The sequence below is a fragment of the Quercus lobata genome, chromosome 5, assembly GCF_001633185.2.
Source record: "Quercus lobata isolate SW786 chromosome 5, ValleyOak3.0 Primary Assembly, whole genome shotgun sequence".
In the NCBI taxonomy this organism is placed as follows: Eukaryota; Viridiplantae; Streptophyta; class Magnoliopsida; order Fagales; family Fagaceae; genus Quercus; species Quercus lobata.
Window position 1 is genome coordinate 27,597,365 of NC_044908.1, and position 9,591 is coordinate 27,606,955.

The following is a 9,591-nucleotide window of genomic DNA, read 5'->3' on the forward strand; positions in this document are numbered from 1 at the left end:
AGCGAGCTTAGACAGGTTATTGAAAGCTGAAATATACGTGAATGAGGCTGATGGTCAGCTACGGGCAGCACATTTAATTCTTGGCTATACCCCCCTTTCTTTTGGCTTTCAAGCGCCGAAGTGCGTGATTAGGGCACGCGATCCTCGGCTTCGCTGTATCAGTGTTGCCTACGAAGGGTTCATTGCTCCAGAGGGTATTCCACTTCCCAAACACATACCTCTCACAGAGCCTCTTTTCGTGGCCAGCGTCTCGGCGGGGCCTTCTTCACCCTCACCTTCCCTCAAGAAAAAGGGAACCAATAGGAGGAGGAAAAGGGGAAAAAACAAGGAAACCGTTGTAACAGTATCTAAATCCACGGGCAATTTCGAGATTTTCGATCAGCCCACAAGCCCGAGGAAAGTTCTGACGAGATGGGGGTACAAAGGAAACCCCAGAAAAGCTTGATGGAGTTGATGGAAGGTCAACAGGGAAAGTCTGCACCTGCCCAAACAATACCATCCCAGGTTTCATCTCTTCCAGCCAGGCCTCCCCCTCCAGTTCCTCGCCACCCTCCTCGATCATCTCCGCAACCAGCGCCACCCAGCGCTGCTGAGCAAGAAAAGCGCAGAGAACAGAAGGGTAAGGGGGTGGCAGATGCGAGCAAATCTCGTCCCACTCGAGAGGAGGATGTCCAACGAGCTGCAAAGCAGCAGAAAACTAGGCACCCCGCTACGCGGGGCCAAGAGAAATCTGATTCCCCACATCCCAATTCACAAGCGTGGCTGCCAGTTCCTATGCTCGGTGGGGAGCCCCTGCGAGACGATGCCCTATAAGGGACTTTAACGGTGGCATTGGGTGTCATGTAGCCTCGGCCATAGAGGAGGCTTTATTGCTCCCAAAGGATATGGCTGAGATAAAAAATGTGAGGAAGAATCAACTCATCCTTGACAATAAACGATACTTGGGCATGGTGAGAAGCTGTCTTTTACACTGTTTCATTCTGTGACTGTTACTTACTAATGCGCACTTTTTATTAATTATAACGCTAACTCACCCCCCCCCCCAATTTTTTTTACAGATCATCCAAAATACTTTCAAGCTAGATGAGATGCTCAATGCTTGCTCCAACCAGCTAGATGGTGAAAGGAAAAGAAGGGTAATGGCTATACAAACCTTGTCCAAATCTGAACAGGATTTAATCGACGTAAGGAAAAAACTACAGGTCGAAGAAGAAGCTCACAAGAGTGTTGAATCGACATCAGAAGGCTACCAGAAGCAGGCCGAGGAACAAGCTAAGCTTCTGCGCGAAGCGAATGCCGAGTTGAAGAAGACTCAGGAGCAAGTTCTTATTCTTAAGAAGCATCTAGAAGAAACTCAGAGGCTAAGGGTGAAAGTTGAAAAGCTCAAAGAACAAGCCGAGAAAGCGAAAATCAAGTCCGAACAGGCAATGAATGAAGCCGAGCAGAAAGGCTACGAAATTGGGATAGCTGAAACTGAGAAAGCTTTAAGAGCCGAAGTTCCGAAGGTGTGCCGCATCTTCTGCGCGAGAACCTGGAACGAGGCTCTTAACCGTGCTGGGGTTGAAGCCTCATCTGAACTACGTAAGCCAGAGAACGTATATTACCCCAAAGCGATACGCTCCTCAGCTCTTCAACCATACCAGGCTGATACTCCTTCCCCAGTTATTACCCCTAACGAGGAGGTTTTGCCTCGTAATTCCCCTCCAGGAGCTTCCCCAAACAAATCCACCACTGCTTCGAAGGCAGAGACGGTCTCACAGGGTTTTTAACAAGAATTGGACTCCACAGTTCAATCAACTGGGGGCATTACCAATTAAAAGTAAAAAAGTAGAATCTGTTTTGTAATTTTAAATAGACACTTAATGGAGGACTTTCTCGCTTACTTTCTTATCATTCTGATGGCTCCAAGTTACCTTCACACTTACTTACTTTGTCGTCGTAATTTTGTATGGGTTTATTTCAACCACCTTTTTCATTGTACGCCAATCTTGCATTCGAAACTCTCTCTTTCTGACTCCTTAATGAATGTTCATAGGGCATTACTTTCACCAAGTTTATGATTTAGAAAACTCATCACCAATCTATTTACCATTTAATAATTCAATACACAACTTAGCAGGTCAATTTCTACCGAGTTTGTGGTCTGAGGATTTAGCATAACATAGTTTCTGTTTAACAATACAACATGAATGATAGGATGTTAATTTCCACTAAGTTTGCGTAACTCAGTTTCTATTTAACAATTCAGTATGATAGGATGTTAATTTCCACTCTTTGCGATCCGAAGACCTGGCATAACTCAGTTTCTGTTTAACAATTCAGTATGATAGGATGTTAATTTCCACTAAGTTTGCGATCCGAGGACCTGGCATAACTCAGTTTCTGTTTAACAATTCAGTATGATAGGATGTTAATTTCCACTAAGTTTGCGATCCAAGGCACCTGGCATAACTCAGTTTCTGTTTAACAATTCAGTATGATAGGATGTTAATTTCCACTAAATTTGCGATCCGAAGACCTGACATAACAGTTTCTGTTTATTCAGTATGATATGAATTTCCACTAAGTTTGATGCAATAACTCAGTTTCTGTTTATTTTATAGGATGTTAATTTCAGGATGCATATTTGACGTAAGTTAAAAGAGAATATTTGAATTAAAACTTCTTTACTAATAATAATACCTTCTGAGATTATTTACATTCCAAGGATGGAGTACAGGTTTTTCATCTAGGTCCTCTAGATTAAAAGCCCCTATTCCTGCTATAGAAGTAATCCGATATGGTCCCTCCCAATTGGGTCCCAGTTTTCCCCAATTCAGATTCTTAGTGGGCCCCAGAACTTTTCTCAGCACCAGATCTCCTATGGCTAACGACCTCATCCTCACATTGCTATCGTAGCCCTGCTTGAGTTTGTGCTGGTAGTAAGCTAGCCGAACCATCGCGCCCTCCCTTCGTTCTTCAATCAAGTCTAAACTTTTTTCCAACATCGCATCATTATTACTTGAAGAGAACGCACTGGTCTTCAACGTTGGGAATCCAGTTTCCAGGGGAATAACGGCCTCGGCCCCATAGGTCATGGAGAAGGGAGTTTCTCCCGTCGAACGTCGGGGTGTGGTCCGATACGTCCAAAGCACATGTGGTAGTTCTTCCACCCATTTTCCTTTCGCGTCGTCTAGTCTCTTCTTAAGCCCATTGACAATGACTTTGTTAACAGCTTCAGCCTACCCATTGCCTTGCGGATAAGCTGGAGTGGAATATCTGTTCCTTATTCCCAATTCTGAACAGTATTTCCTAAAGGTATTGCTATCGAACTGGAGCCCGTTGTCCGAAACAAGAGCTCGTGGGATTCCAAATCGCGTAACAATGTTCTTCCAGACAAACTTCTTCACATCTACGTCCCTGATGTTCGCCAAGGGTTCAGCTTCAACCCATTTAGTAAAGTAGTCTGTGCCGACCAGCAGGTACTTCTTGTTTCCTATAGTTTTAGGAAAAGGGCCGACAATATCCAGCCCCCATTGTGCAAAGGGCCAAGGGCTTGACAGAGGGTTAAGAACTCCCCCTGGTTGGTGGATATTCGGAGCATATCTTTGACACTGATCGCATTTCTTAACGTACTCCTGCGCTTCTTTCTGCATATTCGGCCACCAATAACCTTGTGTTAGTGCTCGGCATGACAGGGATCTTCCTCCTGTGTAGCTTCCACAAATGCCCTCATGCAACTCTTCCAGGATTGATTCTGCTGTCTCAGGAGGCACGCAGAGCAAGTATGGCCCAGAGAAGGACCGTCTATATAGCTTTTTATCCTCGGATAACCAGTACCGAGGTGCTCTCCTTCGTATTTTCTCAGCTTCCACCTTATCTTCGGGCAACACGTCACCGTCGAGAAATTTTAATATAGGGTCAATCCAACATGACGTCAAACTAACTTGACGAATTTGGCAAACCTCCTTTTCTGGTGAAGTGGGAGTACGCAAGTCTTCGACGATAATCACCCGAGGGAAATTTCGTACTGAGGAGGTGGCAAGGGTCGCCAAGGAGTCAGCGTGGGTATTTTCACCTCGTGGAATATGTAATACGTTGAAAGATTCGAACTCTGTTCGCATATGCCTAACCCGGTTCAGATACCCTTGCATCCTTGGGTTTCTGGCCTCCAACTCTCTAGTCACCTGGCCAACGACCAGCCTCGAGTCCGAGAACAGTTTCACCGCCTTTCCACCCATTTTATGGACCATGCTCATTCCCATTATCAGAGCTTCGTACTTTGATTCATTGTTAGTAGCCGAGAACCCTAGTCTTAGCGACTTCTCAATGATGACCTCTTCGGGAGATATCAGAACCAATCCCAATCCAGCTCCCCGTTGGTTTGCGGCCGCATCCACGTATACCTTCCATACCGGCCCTCCTAGCGCGGATATCACGCCAACAGATTTTTCATCCATGTGATCTTGATTCCTATTAACTTCCTCAGGGCACTCAGCGAATTCAGCTACCAGATCGGCGAGAACTTGACCCTTTACAAAGGTGCGGGGCATGTATTTGATGTCAAAAGTACCCAAAATCGTTCCCCACTTGGCAATTCTGCCGGTATAGTCAGCACTTCTAAGTATGGATTTGAGAGGCAGTTGGGTCAAAACAACTACAGTGTGAGCTTGAAAATAGTGCAGAAATTTACGTGTTGCATGGACGACCGCCAGTATGGCCTTCTCTAACGACAGATATCTCACCTCGGCTTCATGGAGGGATTTACTTACATAATAAACTGGCCTCTGGACGCCATTATCTTCTCGCATCAAGACGAAACTGACTGCGTGAGGAGCTACCGCCAGATAGGCATACAACACCTCATCCACTTCAGGGCTAGACATGATCGGCGGTTTGGATAAATAGTCTTTCAACTGCTGGAACGCCTCAGCGCACTCCTCGGTCCATTCGAATCCCTGCCACTTATGTAACAGATGGAAAAAATGACGACACCTTTCAGTCGACCTGGAGATGAACCGGTTCAACGCAGCAGTCATCCCCGTCAACCTCTGCACTTCCTTTGGATTTTGAGGTGCCTGCAAATCGTTAATGGCCCTAATCTGATTTGGATTCACCTCAATTCCCCTATGGGTTACCATGTACCCCAAGAATTTCCCTGAACCTACACCAAAGGAGCACTTTGAAGCATTCAGGCGCAACTTATGTTCTCTCAGTATCCCGAAGATGCTAGTAAGGTCCTCCACATGTTCAGTCACTACCTTGCTTTTCACCACCATGTCATCAATGTAAACTTCAATACTTCTGCCCAGTTGTGGCTCAAACATTTTCGTCATCATGCGTTGGTAGGTAGATCCAGCATTTTTCAGACCGAAAGGCATCACCTTGTAATGGTAGTTCCCAACCGGGGTCACGAAAGCGGTCTTTTCTTGATCATCGGCGGCCAGCGGTATTTGGTGATACCCTTGAAAGGCATCCAAGAAACTCATCCTAGGGTGGCTCACGGTCGCGTCCACCAACTGGTCAATCTTCGACATAGGAAATGGGTCCTTGGGCCATGCCTTGTTAAGATCCGTGAAATCCACACACACTCGCCATTTCCCCGTTTTCTTCTTCACTACCACCGTATTGGCCAGCCATTGGGGGTAAAAGACTTCTTTGATAGCCCCAGCCTGTTTTAGCTTGGCAACTTCATTTCTGACTGCCTCGGCATGCTCTTTCGATGGTCGCCGAGGAATTTGCCTCCTGGGGGGAACGGAAGGGTTTACGTTGAGTCGGTGACAAATGAAACTTGGGTCTACTCCTGGGGCTTCATACGGGTCCCATGCAAAGATGTCCACATTGGCTCGGAGGAACTCCAGCAAACTCGCTTTTTCTTGCAGAGGCAACTTGGCCTCGACCCGGAAGAATTTCTCTGGATCATCAGCAACAGTCACCTTCTCCAGTTCTTCACACTCTACCCCATTGGTTGGTACGTCTAAACCTGATGCTGGGGACTTTAATTGCTATGACTTATTATCGGCTGTAGCCGAGGTTTCTGCCTCTGGCCGATGCTGAATAACCGCTACTTGGCATTGCCGAGCAGCCGCTTGGTTCCCTACTATCTCCAGCACTTGGTCTCCAGATGGGTACTTCACCTTCTGATGTAGGGTGGATGAAACCGCTTTAAGTGTGTGAAGCCAAGGTCTGCCCAAGATGGCCGTATACGGAGAATAAACATCTACGACAATAAAATCCACCTCCACCACCTCCGTGCCTGACTGCACGGGCAGCCTGATTAACCCCATAGGAATGACCAACCTTCCCTCAAAACTAATTAGAGGGGAATTATAGGTTGTCAAATCTTGCTGTTTCAAACCAAACCCCTTGTACAAATCCGGATACATCACATCCGCTGCACTTCCCTGATCAACCATCACTCTTCGGACATCGTACCCACTAATTCTCAATGTTACCACCAAGGCATCCTCATGGGGTTGTATAGTTCCAACCAAATCTTCGTCTGAAAAACCCAAAATCAAGGGGACACGCCTCTTGGCTCTCTTCAATGCTTGAGAACGATCCTCGGCCTGGGATCGGGACACCGACAACACTCTGGTGGGGCAAGATCCAGTCCTTCCCGGGGCCGCAAAGATGACGTTGATCGTACCCCGGGGGAGCCTTGAGGAAGCATCCCCACGCACCTCGGAACCTGCTTGGCTCGCCCTTCCGCTGGAATGATGCAAGAGTTGCTTTAACTTCCCTTCCCGGACCAACTGCTCCAAATGGTCCCATAAATTCCTGCAGTTGTCTATCGTGTGCCCATGGTCCTGATGGTAATGGCAATACAAACTCGGGTTGCGTTTTGTAGGCTCTCCCGCCATCCTGTTCGGCCATTTGAAAAATGGCTCGTCCTTTATCTTTTCCAAAACCTGCTGAACAGGCTCCCGAAATACTGCATTAATAACCTGGGCGTCCGCCGAGGCTGATTGCCCAACAAAGTCTCTCCTCGGTCGGCTATTATTATAACGATCCGACCTGAAATCCCTCCTCTCCTGAGGGATCATCTTGGCCTTTCCTTTCCCCTGTAGTTGATCTTCCTCTATCCTTTTGTACTTCTCTATTCTGTCCATCAGCTGGCGCACACTGGTAACAGGCTTACCCGTCAAGGATTTCCTCAAGTCATGATCAGCTGGGAGACCGGCTTTGAAAGTGGTTATAGCCATAGCGTCATTCTTCCCCCCTATTTCGTTAAACATTTCCCAGTACCTATCCGAATAGCTCTTGAGAGTCTCGCCCTCTCGCATGGACAAAGTCAACAAGGATCCCAGAGGTAAAGGAGTTCGGCTGCATGTAATGAAGCGAGCACCAAAAGCCTAGGTCAGTGCTTTGAAAGATCCAATAGAATTGGCCCTTAAGCCATTGAACCACCTCATCGCCGTTGGACCCAAACTCGATGGAAAAATCTTGCACATCAGAGCATCATCCCTAGAATGAATAGCCATCTTCTGGCTGTAATAGCTTACGTGTTCCACCGGATCCGAATGGCCATCATATAGAGAGAACGTAGGTTGATTAAACCGCCGAGGATGGGTAGCATCATCTATGCTTCTTGTAAAGGGTGACCTGAAAATTTGACTCAAGGCTTTGTTCATGGCATCGTTTCCCAGACCCTTGCTAGTTGGACTTTTACGCCTACGCCTATGGCGACGCTCCTCTTCGTAGGAGAAAGTCTCGCTCTGCGGAGTCCTCGACCTTCGCCTGTAGCTAGTTCCATCCGACTCCTCGGATGATGGTTCAGAGCGAGGTGGGGAACGTTCCCGTCGTGCATGGCGCAACTCTCTCTTCAAGTCCGCAATCTCACGTTGCAAATCCCCACCATGCTTCGCGTGGGAAACGTGACTCTTCCCGCGTGTATGGCTCCTCGTGGTATGAGTGGTATGTATACTTCCCTCCCGGACTTCCCTCCGTTCGGGACTCCTTCGAGGACCACCATGCTGAGAGCCCCTTGATTCCGCCTGATGCAGGTTGACATCATCCTAATGCAGCCCCGCTGCGGGATGAGGTAGTTCCACTCCTTTCATCGGAAACGTTGTATCAGAGGTTGTACAAGCTAACACAAGCTCTTCCCACAGACGGCGTCAATTGTAAGGACACTATTTTGTGACGAACCTAAACAGTATTGGGTTCGCACGTAAAAGGCCCAGACAATATGATTTGTAGAGCGTGGGTGTAAAGAACTAGGTTAACTGTGGTATCTCCTCCAAAGATTTACTCTCAAACCCGTTTAAGGTTTCAAGTTGGTATCATGAATGTTTTTCTTTAGTGACTAGTGTAACTCTCTCTCTTTCTTCTCTTACTTTCTTCTTTTTAGTTTATCTCTGTTCTTCTTTTTTCTTTTTCTGTCCCGATCCTTTTCTTCATGTTCTTCTTTTAGTTTATATACTCCCCTTTGCGCTCCATCCTCGCCGCACACGTGTAGGTTGTGTCCGGAGGATTTCTTTCTGTCCCATCTGGCACCTCCTGGAACTTCCTATGGGCAGCTGTAAGGCTGCTTCCCTACTGTTCAGGTATCATCTCCACATTAATGCGGCCAGAGAGTTGGTTGAGAGGTCATTAATGCGGAGGTAGCTGTAGTTTCAGATATTTGTTTGCCTTATCTCTTTCATCTTTAGTCGGCTACTCTATCCTTTACGATGACCTAATTCTGAGATCTGATCGCAGTGAGACCACGTCCTGATCGTCCTCGGACGCGTACTGCAGAGGAGCATGGTGTCCTCGGACGGGTATACGGCCTCGGATGGGCCACTGGCCCAACAATTCTGAACCAATTCTGAACCCTATGGGCCCATTAATCGAACGATCCCCACAATGCTAATGTAAATTGGGCTTTTGATATTGCTAGTGAGAATTGGGCTTTTGATATTGCTAGTGAGAATTGGGCTTTTGATATATTGCCAATATAAATTAGGGCTTTCGATATTGCCAATGAGAATTAAGTTTTTGATGTTACCAACATGAAATGAGCTTTTAATATTGCCAATGAAAATTGGGCTTTTAATATTACTAATGAGAATTCAGTTTTTGATAAATAATTTGCCATGGATTTAAATCATAGGCTTTTCAAATATTTCCAAGCATAAGTATTCTTGAGCTTTAAAAAGAATGGGATGTGTACATTAGACTCGTAAGGCCAGTTTTGAGCTTCGCTAAACAATGATAATAAAATTGGTTAGTGCCAACGTAAATTGAGTTTTTGATATTGCCAATGAGAATTGGGCTTTTGATATTGACAATGTGAATTTAGTTTTTGATATTGCCAATATGAATTGGGCTTCTAATATTATCAATGAGAATTAAGCTTTTGATATTGCCAATAAGAATTAGGTTTTGATATATTGACAATAAGAATTGGGCTTTTGATATATTACCAATGTGAATTGGCTTTTTAATATTGCTAATATGAATTGGGCTTTGAATATTGTTAATGAGAATTGGGCTTTTGATATATTGTCAATGTGAATTGGGGTTTTTGATATTGCCAATATGAATGAAGTTTTTAATATTGCTAATGAGAACTAGACTTTTGATATTACCAATGAAAATTGAGATTTTGATAAATAATTTGCCTTG